This window comes from Mugil cephalus, chromosome 14 (assembly GCF_022458985.1).
Source record: "Mugil cephalus isolate CIBA_MC_2020 chromosome 14, CIBA_Mcephalus_1.1, whole genome shotgun sequence".
Classification (NCBI taxonomy): Eukaryota; Metazoa; Chordata; class Actinopteri; order Mugiliformes; family Mugilidae; genus Mugil; species Mugil cephalus.
The window spans coordinates 9,888,949-9,902,237 of record NC_061783.1 but is presented as its reverse complement, the minus strand read 5'-3'; the positions used below and the strand labels follow the sequence as shown (position 1 = coordinate 9,902,237).

Below are 13,289 nucleotides of genomic sequence, written 5' to 3'. Positions count from 1 at the left end.
CGATGACTAACACGGAATTAGGTGATGCATTTTATTTTAGGATTTATAAATGGTCAAACAGACGCACAACGGTTGTGTGGTTGACGGGAAGACAATACAGCCAGCTGCCAGTTGTCATGGTTTAGCGCAAAATCTGTAAATTAGCTATTATTGTCTGCAGCCAGTTCACATCCTGCCTCCACTGGTCAGAGCCAAGAAACGGTCCAAGAAATAACCGTCTATGACGCAATAAAAGGTTGTCTTGATATAACTAAGCTGTAGATGAACCAGTAGAGTGAGGTTACACCAGTTTAACAGAGACAGGTCAGATGTTTCTTCTCCCAGTTTCTAGACTTGTAGCCTTTATCTAGTGTTGTTTAAAAAGCGCTTACTAAAATGTTAAGCTAAGCTAAACTTCTGCTTGCTCCTTCCGAGCAGACGTGGACACACACATGTGAGAGTGGTGTCAAACTTCTAATCAAATTTTGAGCTGCTTCTTAAAATGAGCATGTTTCCTGATATAAATTTAGAACTTTTGCGTAAATTCAGGTGACTGTGTGCTGTATGCTTATATCCACACTCTCCCGGTGTATAGGCGATATGGACATATTTGAACTTCGAATGATCTAAGGCAAAAAAATATCGCATACGTTTTATTATATATATAACACAATGCGTATTCTTAACTTGTTTTTTTTTGTATAACCTTGATTTGACACCATAATCACATTGTGGGGGTAATTTTAGATACATCCTCTGGGTTTCTTCTGATCTATGTAAAGGGGGGTAAACCATTCAAGACAACACAGGATCATTTAGGTGAGAATGAATGGAGCTCAATAAGTAGTCCGTGGTCAGTCCATACTGGTTAATTGAGGCAGTTAGGCTGGGAGAGACTTAAAAGCCCAAGTCCTTCTTGACACTGATGGCTGTCCTATAAGGGACCCTCAGTAGGGCCCTCAGGTCTTTTGATAGGGCACTCGCCGGCGTCCTTTGGGGCTGTTTCACCCCCCACAATAAACAGGCAGCCCTTTGTCACTGCGAGTAGGGGGGTCTGGAGGGTTGCTCCTCGTTATTATTTTCTAAAGTAATTATACCTTATTATCTGTGTTTACTTTAGCGGGGGTGCGAGCGTGCAGGTGTGGGCCACTCGGCAGTGGGTTGGCAGTCTCACTGGTGAACGTACCCCTGAGTGTCTTTTTTTTTTTTTTTTGTAACTCTCACCCCACCATCTTTACTTTAGAGGATTTTGGGGTTTTCAGTGGTAGCATTGTAGCCCCTACCGCTAATTTCAGCCCAACAAAAGGAACGTGCAATTAGGGTTATTATAGTAGCAGCTGCATGCTTCCTAGCTGTGCAGAGACAGCTTCGTCTTCACCCTGGCTCGCTCGGTGGAGGGACTGGAGAGGGGAGAAGCAGAGAGAGCGCGGCCTGTAGCAGTGGGAGAGGAAGCTGGAATGGTCACAGTAGCCTCCAGTGTGTGCAGAAAAGAGAGGAAAATATAGCCCGGTGGCTGGTGTGTTTCTTCAGTGTAGACACAGCAGGGAGTCTCGCCCACAGGCTCGTGGGCCTTGAGAACAATGGATCTGCCATCTCCCAACATGAAGTGTTATGAAATAGTCCTCGCCACAGTTCCATTGGCTGCTCTCTTGCATGTGGTCTCAGAACTGCGTGGGATGAGGGGAAAGGATTTGCAAATAAGAAAATGCTTTTTGAAGAATCTGGTCATCCAGAAAGACAAGAATCAGTTTACAGAGGTTTGGCTGATGCAAATTTAGGTGCCCGGATGTAATCTGTTGAAAGCATTAGCCTAGAAAACTTTATTTTTTTCCTGTTCTTTAGTACAATAATACACGGTTTAAAAGATTAAAACGCAGCCTCTGAATGTTGTTGAAATATTCACTCAGCAGATTGCTATTCTGTCCAAGTCAGTCAATACCAGCCATGAGTGTCAAGGTGAATCATGTGGGTCACAAAGGAACGATAAAAAAAAAAAAAAAAAATGCTTGCACAAATTAAAGTTTTTGATTGAATGGGATCAAAGCAGAAGTAGTCCAAAGACTCCGAGCAGCGTGGCGATCCGTGTGAGGTTGAATATTGAGGGCCCGTCGAAAGCCCTCGCAGAGTCGAACACAAGGGACCAATCTTAACGCTTTCAGCACAAACAAAATGGTCACAAGTCATCCTCCGTTGCTCTCACTTACCGATTCTCTCACTTCACCGACTTCCCAGCCCTTAGAATAATCATCTGGCCCAGAGCCCTTAGTCATAAAGGCATAAACAGATGAGGGTATCCCGCACTCATAAACCTGAGTTCACCTGATGATCGTATTCATTTCATGCGTCAACAAAATATATATATATGTTTTTTCCACTGACAAAGGATACACTGGAGCACACAGAATAGACTGCACACTCAGGAGGGCTGTTATGTACAGCTGATTGAGATAGTAACAGCAGTAATACTAAAGGAAAGGGAATTTACGCAAAAGAAAACCAGAAAGTGACAGGTGCTATCAGCATGCTCTCAGTTGCCAGCATTTAAACGCATGACCTGAGCAAACACATTTAAACCTTCCAGCGTTTATGTGAGCTGATGGAAAACAGCAAACGGTGATAAATCAAAGCTAATAGGAATGGAAACTCATGAGGCACAAAACCTGGTCAGTATCATAACTGAACATTACGGTTGTATTTAAAGTACATTTTTATTACAAGCATTTGATGTTGTGCATAGCAGCGTAATAAATTAGAAACTTTTCTTTAAATGAAAAGATCAGTGAACAGAAACGGTGCTTGGCTTAACATGCAATACTTGCTGCATTGTGAGAGTTATGAAAGTGTGAGTGGGTTTACCTCTGAATACGGTCCTTGTCCCAGTTTTCATGCATTGGAGAAAATCGCACAGTTGGTGGGAACATGTCCTCCTCCTCCACACTAGGTGGCGATATGTATCTTGTCAGCAGGTTAATACAGCAGGTTAATACAGCCCCCTTTCCGGTTGACCTATTACGGCAATATAAAGGAGTTGTTCATGCAGCATTTCAAACAACAAACAGACAGATAATAGTCCAGCTTTTTTAATATCGTACGTAATGTGCGCGCTACTTACGGTGCAGATAAGATGCGTGCTAACCCTCTTCTGTGTCCGGCTTGGATGTTTTTGTTCCGGGGTTACAATCACATTATCCTGGTGTCTTAATCGGATAAGGAGAACTTTAGTCATAGTAACGTGTTTACATGCACTTAAGTTGTCCAGTTAAAGTCAGATTAAGGCAATAACTCCTTATTTTCACGTGCATATAAACATACTGACTTTTTTTTTTTTTAACATATTTGCACTTTTCACCCTCTTTGAAATGGTTCTTACTGATGAAACTTAAAAATGTTTAATTTTTTTAATCATACACTCAAGAAAAGTATGAATAGCTGTGTGATCCTTCTATGGAAAAATCAAACACACCATCAGAAGTTGTCATTGTTCCCCTTGGCAGAATGGCATAATTTCCCTTCAGTCTCTGATATGAGATAGTTTAAGAAAATGATCACACTTCCAAAATGCAAAATGTTTTACAGTTTTCATATGTTGCATATGCTAGTTCCAGATACCCCAAAACATCACACTGAGATTCAAATCTTGGCTTTAATTACGATTTCTTCTTATTGAGCCATTCACTGGAGGGTTTTAACTAAAAATGAAGACTGTATTAAAAGGTCTGTATCCAGTTCAACTTCTCTCAAACTGACTTTTATATCCTCACATTGTTTGATGTGATGCAGAATTCACAGTTGATGCCCAGTCCCAGAGGCAGTGGAGCAACTCCAAACCATAATATTTTTGCTCTATCACTCTCTGGTATGAGTTCATAACTCTCCTAAAAAGCCATCTGCTCCAATCATTGGACCAGACAACTCTATCTTTGATTCCTGGGATTACATTATTCCAAAAGGCCTGATCTTTTACAGTCTGATATTAGACACGTCTCAAGAGTAGGATGCGTTAGCTGCAGATCGTGGGACCAAATTTTGGGGTTCTTGCCAGTTTCCCTGAGCATCAAAGTGTGTGCTCTTGGGCTGAAGTTTCTGGGGCTATAGCTAATGATTTTCCTCAGAGTGGAATTATTTATTTCAATTAACTTGAAACAAATACCTCTTTACATCATGACATGATGACATCATACACTCCCACATGTCAGTTCTAATTATCATCTCCTAATCAGGGACCACGGTTTAATATTATGGTTTTGACTTTTCACCAGTTTTATTTACCTAATGCTGCGCCCTGTCTGATCCGTTCAAGCTCAAGATGTGCTGCAATATAGTGAGTTTAAAATATCACTGCAGCTTTTGAACTTGTTTTAAGATCCCTGTCTTCAGACGATATTCAGCTGTGTAACATCCATGTCGAGCTGTTATACCAGGGTTACCATGCAGTATCTTACTCACAACCACGAATTCAATACAGCACAACACGAATTAGTAAATGTCGAACAAAATAGAGATACGGCGCAGTGCAAAGAACGTACGCGAATACAGAGCTTGAGTGAATGTTTTCTACTTCTAGAGGTGGAGGATGGATATTGTTTTCAGGATGAAAGCGGCTCTTTCAGCCTTGGTCTTACTGGCATCCATTTCACCTCATTAGGACCCTGGGACCGAGAGTCGACAAAACACTGAGAGAAATCATTTTGCCGGGGGAGTGTGGCGGGGATAAATTGGCCTCTGGTTCAGTACGAGAGTCCCCGCTGTGCCAAGCGGAAGAGAAGGGCCTGGCTGGCAGTAGGGGCAGGCCCAGGCAAGGCAGGCTGGGAGGCCTCATGCTGAGACCCCCTCCCCGTCTCTGACAAACACGGCAGTGGATAATCTCTCCTTCAGGGACTCGGCCCAGCGCTGTGGGGCTGAGAGGGAAGGGGGCTGTTATACGGCACAGTGCAGAGGAACTGCCTCCGTTATGTGTGTAGCAGGCGCCACGAGCGCACACACACACACACACACTTGTTTGCATTGTGTGCACTTCCACTGCACACTGCTTATGTACATCTCAATTTTCTCTTGTGTACACTTTTGTTCGCTCTTCCTCTATCACGCAGACATCACTTTGACAGTTTCAATAAACAGAGCCTTTCATCAAAGTACGGTTGCCACAAAAATGGTCACAAATATCCGTTGAGCACTTGAACCCGAGTAATATCATGCAAAATTCATGTAGTCCAAAATAAATGCACAATGTGTCAGAGGGCAATAACAAGCTGCCCATTACAGGTAGATTGTGTTGACTTGGTAGGTGTGCTTCTGAGAAGATCAACAGCTCTTACAAAGACTGTAATTTGTAGATATTTTAGCCAAACCCTGAGTCATCTTCCGTACCTCCATAACTGCAAAAAGCATTTGGTGTAGGCACCAAATATTGGAGCCATAAACTACTGGATAAAACGGAAGAAAAAAAAAATGAAAAAACGGGCAAAAGTTCCGATAAAGACCAAACATCATTTAGCCATTGGCTAAACCAGGGGTCTTAAACGTTCTACCTACTATATCTGTTATATGTTAAACCTAGCCTAGTGCTATTTATAAATATATATATATTATTATCATTTTGCATTTAATATTAAGCTATCCCTTATCCCTTTACTAAAATATGTTGGATTCATGTTAATGTGTATTTAAAGACATTTAAATTTGTGGGGGGAAATTAAAAAATGTCTCATCAACCAAAGATTTTGGGAGCCCCCCTGCAGTGCCTCTGTGGACTCCCTAGGGGTCACGGACCCCCCGTTGAAGACCTATGGGCTAAATTATATAAATTAGAGGTTAGGCAGTAATGATGTATTAGTTTACTTTTAAAGCTTTCTCAATTGCAGCAACAAAATCCTGCTTGAAATTATGTCAACCACCTCCATGTCAAAAGATAAAACTGTATAATACTGAGCTAAATAAAGGCAAATATAATGCGTAATCAGTAGCAAATTTGTTATCTACAAACGCCTCCATCTAAACATTTTCAGCATATTCTGGTCAGTGAAAAAAAGGGGGGGAAAAAAAACACACCGAGGATTTTTCTTTCTCCAAACACTTTACTTTCTTGTCTGCATATCACGCCCATTAACATTTTTTACAAAAAAAAGGAAAAAAAAGAAAAGAAACAGCATCTTCTAATCTCCACTTGTGGTTTTGTGGTTACCCGATGATATTCAAATATAAATGTCCATATCCAATGTCGTCGCATAGTGAAAGGCCTTGTCAGCCGCTATGAGGTCTCCATCTTGTAACCATGCTTTTCGAGCTCCGCTCTGCAGGGAGGAAAAGGCAAATAGAAAGATCAAGTCAGCAGAGATGATTACAGGTGGGCGGCTGAGGCATAAGTACCCTCTGCTATTGATTGTAAGAACCATTAAGAGATGGGAGTGAAGGAAAAAAAAATGTACATAAATATTGCATAATGCATGCAGCTATGGATTTGATGATTACATATATATGTGGCGGCCGTGCCCTTTAATAGTAATGATAACTTAAAGAAACAGCTTAATAGTACAGCTGTTGTAATTGGCCTCAATAAAACAATGGCATATTATTGTCTAAAGTGTGCTCAGACAAAAGCAGAGCTGCCACTTATCTATCAGCACTTATCGATTATTCACCGAGTGAGTTGGAGCATCGAAGGCTTTACAGCTCTTATGATGATAAATCTGATCTGTGATGCAAACCCCCTTTGAAACATTGACTGGTTAAACTACACAATTTAATAAGCGGCCATTTTAGTTGTTGCTCATATTTTTGTGTTTACTGCACAGTTTCACGTGGGTTTAAAAACACGGAGCGACCGACTGATATTAAGAATGATTTAAGCAAATGAAGACAAGTAGGGGGTCAAATCAAAGATGACCCTGAGAGTGACTTATGGTCATGTGATGAGTCACTATCCAAGATATTTAAATATTAGTGTCTGGAGAACATACACAAATGTCAATGAGGTACACAACTTAAAATTCCTCAGTATCTCTGTATAGAGGTTTCAGCAGTGCCATTGATACCAACTCTTTCATGAAATGTCTCCAGTTTGACAAACCCTCAGAAGTTGAGAAGTTTCAGATGTGGTCCTATATTCAATATATTTAAAGAGATTATAGGACAGACATTCGCGTGCCACTTCATTAGGTACATTAGTTGCTGTAACAACAAGTAATTTCTCCATGGCGTCAATACAGTAATTCTGATTATCAAATTAAAGAAATCACCTGTCTTCCTGTCTGTATGAAGCTATGTAATGCACCAGAAATGCAAATAGGATGTTATTTTACTGTGCTGTAATATGGACTTTCAATAACAAAAAATAAATTCCCAGAACAGTGATTTCAGACAAGGCCATTGGATTTAAATCAACTACAAAGTAGAAGTAATGTCATGTGGATCAAACCTTTCCTGTCAGGGATCAAGTGACCAGTTATTCCACATAGAGCAAATTATTGGAGAATATCTGAATTACATTTATGTGTGTAAACATGTTGGTTTCTGTTTGTTTTGATCCGTTCAAATCAAATAATTAATCATGGATGTCTGAGTCAGTGTATGAGCAACGAGAGGAGGAGGACAGGGCATGTGAGGGTGGCTTAAAAGCGATATTTGCCATATTAAGGCGAAAGTGTTAATGGAGAAATGTAGCAGACACACTGTTGGCGTCTGTGTGGTGTAGCCGAACATGGAGACTGTTGCTGAAGGCTCAGGTTACCTGAGCTGATTTGAGAAGTCATCCTCTACGTTGTCATCGTCCCAGTTATCTTCCCACACATGAGCATCTTCATCTTCATCCAGCCCCGTCCAGTCTGGAATTGATATAATATCAAGAACATAAAATACAGCTTTAACTTTCAGATATTTAAACCAAAATAAATTGTTTTATTTACGATTTTCAGGACAAAAAAAGTGCGTGTTTGCGGCGCCGCTATTTCAGTGAGAAACGCTATTTTCTGATTGGCTGATAGTTCGCTCATTCAAGCAGATCGGTCTGTCTTCGCCTCATTCATTCATAGATTACTAATCTATCCTACATACAGTCTATGTTGCCAATGTGCCGCGAGTTGTATCACTTCTCAGGGTAAGAAATGTCATGTGTGGCGTGTGAACTTATTAAAATGCGTGTGTCAAGCGTGAGACTTGAGAGCCCTGAACATTAGCATCAGCTAGCCAACCGCCGCTAGGAGCTGAATGACATAGCACAACAAAAATCACAGTTACGCTAAATTACGATAATTAAAAGCACAATAATTAAAAAAAAACATTAGCGAGCAGTGAACTCAAAGGTGAGTAATTTATTAATCACATGCATCTTTTCCCCAGGTAAGTTTGCTAGCTAATGCTAAAGCTAATGAGGTTAGGCTAGCTGAGTCACTGTTGCAGGGCCCGGCACCAAAAACTCGCAATACATAAAAAAGCTGGCAGCACAAACAACAGCAATATGTTTTGAGATGATAGGAGAAGGATTTACCCTCGGCTGGGAATTCTTCAAACTCGTCATCCTCCTCCAGCAAGCCCAAGTCTACGGTTTGCTTCTTGTCTGACATGTTAGCTGTGTCGCTGTGTTGCTGTTTGTTCTTGTACGCAGGAATTGTGGGACGTCGAGGTTGTTCAGGCGGGTCGTGGCTGCGGCAACTGCGCAGGACGACGCAGCGTCCACCATGTTCTCCTGAAAGGCAAGTTAACCCCTCTTTATATTCATTACCGTTTAACTTAGCGTGCTTTCCACTAATGTGCATGTGTAGTCACCAAAGGCAAAAGGGAACCGATTATAAATACACAAAGTTTGATATATTGTTAAAAAATATATATATATTATTGTATTTTTTGTTTGTTTGATTGTTTTATGATTTGAATCCATCCTCATGTCTGTGTACAAAACTTTGGTCAACTTTCTTGTTTTTAAAGTGCTATATAAATTGATTGATATTTTTTCTCCTCCTTACTCCTCTTTAACTGCAGATGACTGTAAAACAAACAACAAAAAAAATCTTCAATTAAGTATATATGTGTCATGAACATTTAAGTAGGTGCCGTATACTGTTAAAATTAATCAAACTTTTATTGATAGGAAAGTATTAGTTGGTCATGTGTTGGATGCCGGTGAATTACAGAGTAAATTTTGTATTAAAAAAAACAAAAAAACAATGTCAGCATGTTGTCTAATTTCATTATCATCATCGCCAGTGTGTCTCTTTAATCAAAGGTGTAAAACAAAAAGGACTTGAATATCAATAGAAAAAAACTTCATAACTGATCAAACCTATGAGTGTCCTGCTTTTACAAAGCTGATGTTTTTTTTTTATTATTATTGACTTAGACGTTTGCACAACTTCTGTGCTACTGTTGAACATCTGTTTTCTTGCTTTGGTGTTTTCAGCATGGCTGGACTTCAATAACATCGGTCTGACATCGTAAAGGTGGCGCAAACCTTGAAAACTGCTTACAAATATTTGAGAAAACTCTTCTTTCTTCTGCCGAATTTCTCCCAAAGTGGTCCTCTCTCCCCCAGACATGCTCCCTTTCTCCCACAACACCACAAAAGCCTCTCGCAGCCCTCGTTCCTCAAAACACATGCTCTCTGAGTCTGTCAAATTTCGGCAAAGATTTTTCATTTAGGAACAAATGCACATTGTAGCCCATGCGGAATAATAAAGCGGCAGCCACAGCTTTGGATGTATTTTAGATAAATGAGAGCGCGCATTTACCACTAAACCACTCGCGCCACAATGAAAATTGCACCGCAGCTGTCACATGTTGACAGATGGAGCAAACCTCAACTTAGGTCCCTGCGTACTTATTCTATTTTCAAATTATTTTGTAATCATCCTAAGCCTTTACACATGACAATGCCACAACATTCAGAGCGAAGAGGAACAAGACACAGAAGTGCAGGAAGTTAATGTCTCCAGTTGGATGTGGGGATGAGCAAAACGGGGAGTTTAAGATGTAAAAGATCATTTAAAACAATATTCAATGGCATTTAATTTAATGATGAAATGCTTTTAATCTGAAGAAATGAATGTGGCGCGACTTGTTTATTGATACTTGTTACTACAGATGAATCTGCTGATTAGGTTCCTCAAAAATAAATCAATTGGTCAAAGTGAATATGTTAAAAAAATGTTGAAACAGCTTAATCTGATCATTTTAAATATTGTTTTTTTTTTTTTCTTAACAACAGTCCAAACCTCAGTTTACTGTAAAATTCTCATCTCTGAAAAGTTTGAAAAGAACCAGCCGATGTTGTGGCATTTTATACTGAAAAGGGCAGATTATTTCTGTCGCAGGACAATGTCAGCTGTTGAGGGCTAGAAGACTGAGACAAAACAGCAAACGAAGAGGCATTTTCTTCCGTATCTCCAGTTATGGAGCGCTTCGATTCATGAATGATGCTCTGTGTTGCTTCGAGCGGCCCTCCCTGAGGTATAACTGGACCCGCGTCGCTCAGTCTCAGGTGCAGGTGAAGTCCTGGGAAGTGGCTGCAGTGTCCGCCCGGCATACCTGAGACTGCAGTTACACCGCGCCTGGCGCCTGAAGTCTCTCTGCGCAGGAAAAAAGGAGGTGTAGAGGAGGTGGGAGGTGGAGAGGAGTCACAGAAGGGAGATGCAACATGGCCACCGCGGGCGGACTCCAACGCGACTCGCGTCTCAGAGGCGGCATCACATTTCTGTCCTTTCACAAAGCCCTCTGGGAAGGGACAGGTCGGCAGCCGTGTACGAACGAGGGCCGGAGAAGACAGGCACCTGCCTGCTTCATGATTTGGCCTTAAGGCACTGGTATGTGGAAGGAAATGGAGAGCTATGAGAGAAGAGAGCTGTGTGCATGTGTCACCATATGATCCAGATGCCCCCTCCTGAAGATAACGGCTTCCTCCACATGTCGGGGAAAGTGACATCAAGCTGTAGTGTCTTCACATTGTCGTGTTTCTGTGAAACTTCAAACCGGGCCTGTAAAAAGTGACAGTGTCTCCGAGTTCATGTCAAAAAAACACGCGAGTTTAAAGAAATGCCTTAAGACGTACAAGCGAGTGATCATCCTGGATTAAGGAGGCTTAAGCAGCCAATTAATGAGGCAAATCCAAGAAAAAAACATGTCAGCTTCGCTGCGAGGAGATCTGCAGAGAGAGAGCGACGTGCTTCCAGGATATGTCTGTCAAGATCCTGTATTAAATTTAATCCCAGGCAGTCAGTAAGTCTGCTCCATTGTGGGTTGTGTGGAAATTTCGGTCCCGCTTTTTTCGTAAGAACTTACATCCAGTCGAGTCAAACAGAAACATAATCAGCCCGGCGTGTCGCATGAAGATAACAATGTAAAAAGAAATGGCGTTTTCTGTTTGTTTTGCTTCAGAAATCTTTCAATTTCCCCTTTCCTCTGGGGATCTCATTCACTGAGACGTCTGTCATGACGAATTTAAGTTTCATATTTTCCCCCCTGTCCATCTTGAAAAGCTCTGTCATCTTGGGCTTGAGGTACAGTTTGCCAAGAGGCTAATGGCCCTTTATGACAGTACAATCTGATGCCTGTCCCCGGCTAGCCTCCAGGTAATCCTGTCCACCTCAGCGGCTAAGCCCTGCTCAGGCTTAAGTTGCATATTTTGTTTTTATCAGGACGCTGCTGATGAATGCTATCAGCGAGGGAGAAATGAAATATGGGGGGTCCAGCTCCCTTTCGCCCGAGCCCCCTGGTTGAAGCCCAGCGTCGGAAAACAATGACACCTCTATTGGTGGATCCACGGCGTCTATAGGGACACGCAGCGTATCGCTCCCAATGCGTGTAATATTTAACGCTGATGCTGTACACATTCCTCTGCAGCCCACTTTAGATTTTAAAGCATAAATGCACGATGATCCCAGCACTCAAAACACTTTCAATTACGGCAGCTTTACAACCGGACCCCCAAAATATCATTAAACAAAATCATAAAATTACATGATAATTTATTTCCAGTAATGTGCTCTAATAGTGCGCTACCTCTGTGTCCACGGTCCAATGCTGTGGACCTATACCGCGTGTGAAAAGCACTCACACACTCTTACCATAGGTGATAACCCCCTCTGTGAAAAGCACTCTTATTGGAAGTACCCATTATCCACAAAGTCTATCCTCATGCTGACACTAAGTCATTAGCTTAAGCTGTCCTCTGTGTAAAATCATAGTTAATTTCTTTGGCTTTTGTGCATGGTAAAAAGGATTTTTCATTGACTGATGAAAAAAAAAAAAAAAAAGGTGCTGCAACACATAATTTAAATAAGGGATATGGTTCGTGTTATAATTTAGACCAAGTTCAACATGAAAGCAAAAAAAAAAAAAATGTTGTTTCAAAATCAATTCCTCCTCATTGAGCTGAAGTGCATCTACTGTTCCGCAACGTGCGTCCGCAAAGAAGCTTTGTGAGAGATGACGCATCCTACATGTAAATGGAGAAATGATGGCTGCCTGGATCACCGCCCGTTTGTGCTTTGAAAACCCTTAGTTCCCCACCGATGCGCCAAACAAATACCTCTTCCTTCTCCTCAAGTTTTCTGCTTGATATTTTAAGAGGATCATTACATAGCGCTTGTTGCATCCACATCTATCATCACTCGCGTCTCTCTTTTTCTCCCATTTCTCTCTCCTTCCCCCTCCACAGTCATTTTCCGTGTCTCCATCTATCACACACTGAAACAGACACACCTCCCTCTCCCTCTAGTTATAGCCGTGGCATGTCAAAGTGTGCGTGTGTCCCGCGCAGTGGGGGGTTTCGGTGAATGACTGGCAAGACCTGCTCTGCTCTTCCCTGACACCTGTCAGAGCCTCATCTGTCATCTGTGTGCAGAGATGGGCGATGAGCGGGAGTGACACAACATGCCAGAGGTGACGACGACGCCTTCACCTCTCTCCATCAGCTTCTAAATCAGCTGCGCGGCTCGCAGCTTGCGCCCTGGCTGGGTAACAATAATTATCTACTCCGAGCTTTCACATCAGCCTCATGTGTAATGCAGTTGACGCTCGGGCTTTTGAGCTGCATTGGCGTGGAGGTGACACGGGAATCGTGTGTGCTCACTTTTGGATTTTAAGAGAACAAATACCGCTGTTGTTCTCTTGCAAATGAAAAGATGTCTTCATAATCAACAGAATGCACTGTTGTGTTGTTGTAGGGTGCCCTACTGTTGCATTATGTCTTGGCATGCAAGCCAACTTTTGCTAAATTTCAGAGGAAGCGCAGAGGAACTCGCTCCGGTGTTGGCAGTCACCGGGTTAAGCCAACTTCTTGACATGGAGCGTGGAGCCGATGCTGCAGTCGAAGTGGTTTGAAA

The 13,289-nt window shown here is 41.8% G+C and overlaps 1 long non-coding RNA gene across 1 annotated transcript; it reads right to left on the bottom strand.

Annotated features, from left to right (window-relative positions):
• Nucleotides 1-6,033: 6,033 nt before the first annotated feature.
• Nucleotides 6,034-8,628, bottom strand: LOC125020125. Its single transcript, XR_007114161.1, has 3 exons — nucleotides 8,462-8,628; nucleotides 7,706-7,799; nucleotides 6,034-6,269 (listed from the first exon to the last, which is right to left on the bottom strand). It is a non-coding gene; the product is annotated as an uncharacterized LOC125020125 (long non-coding RNA).
• Nucleotides 8,629-13,289: the final 4,661 nt, after the last annotated feature.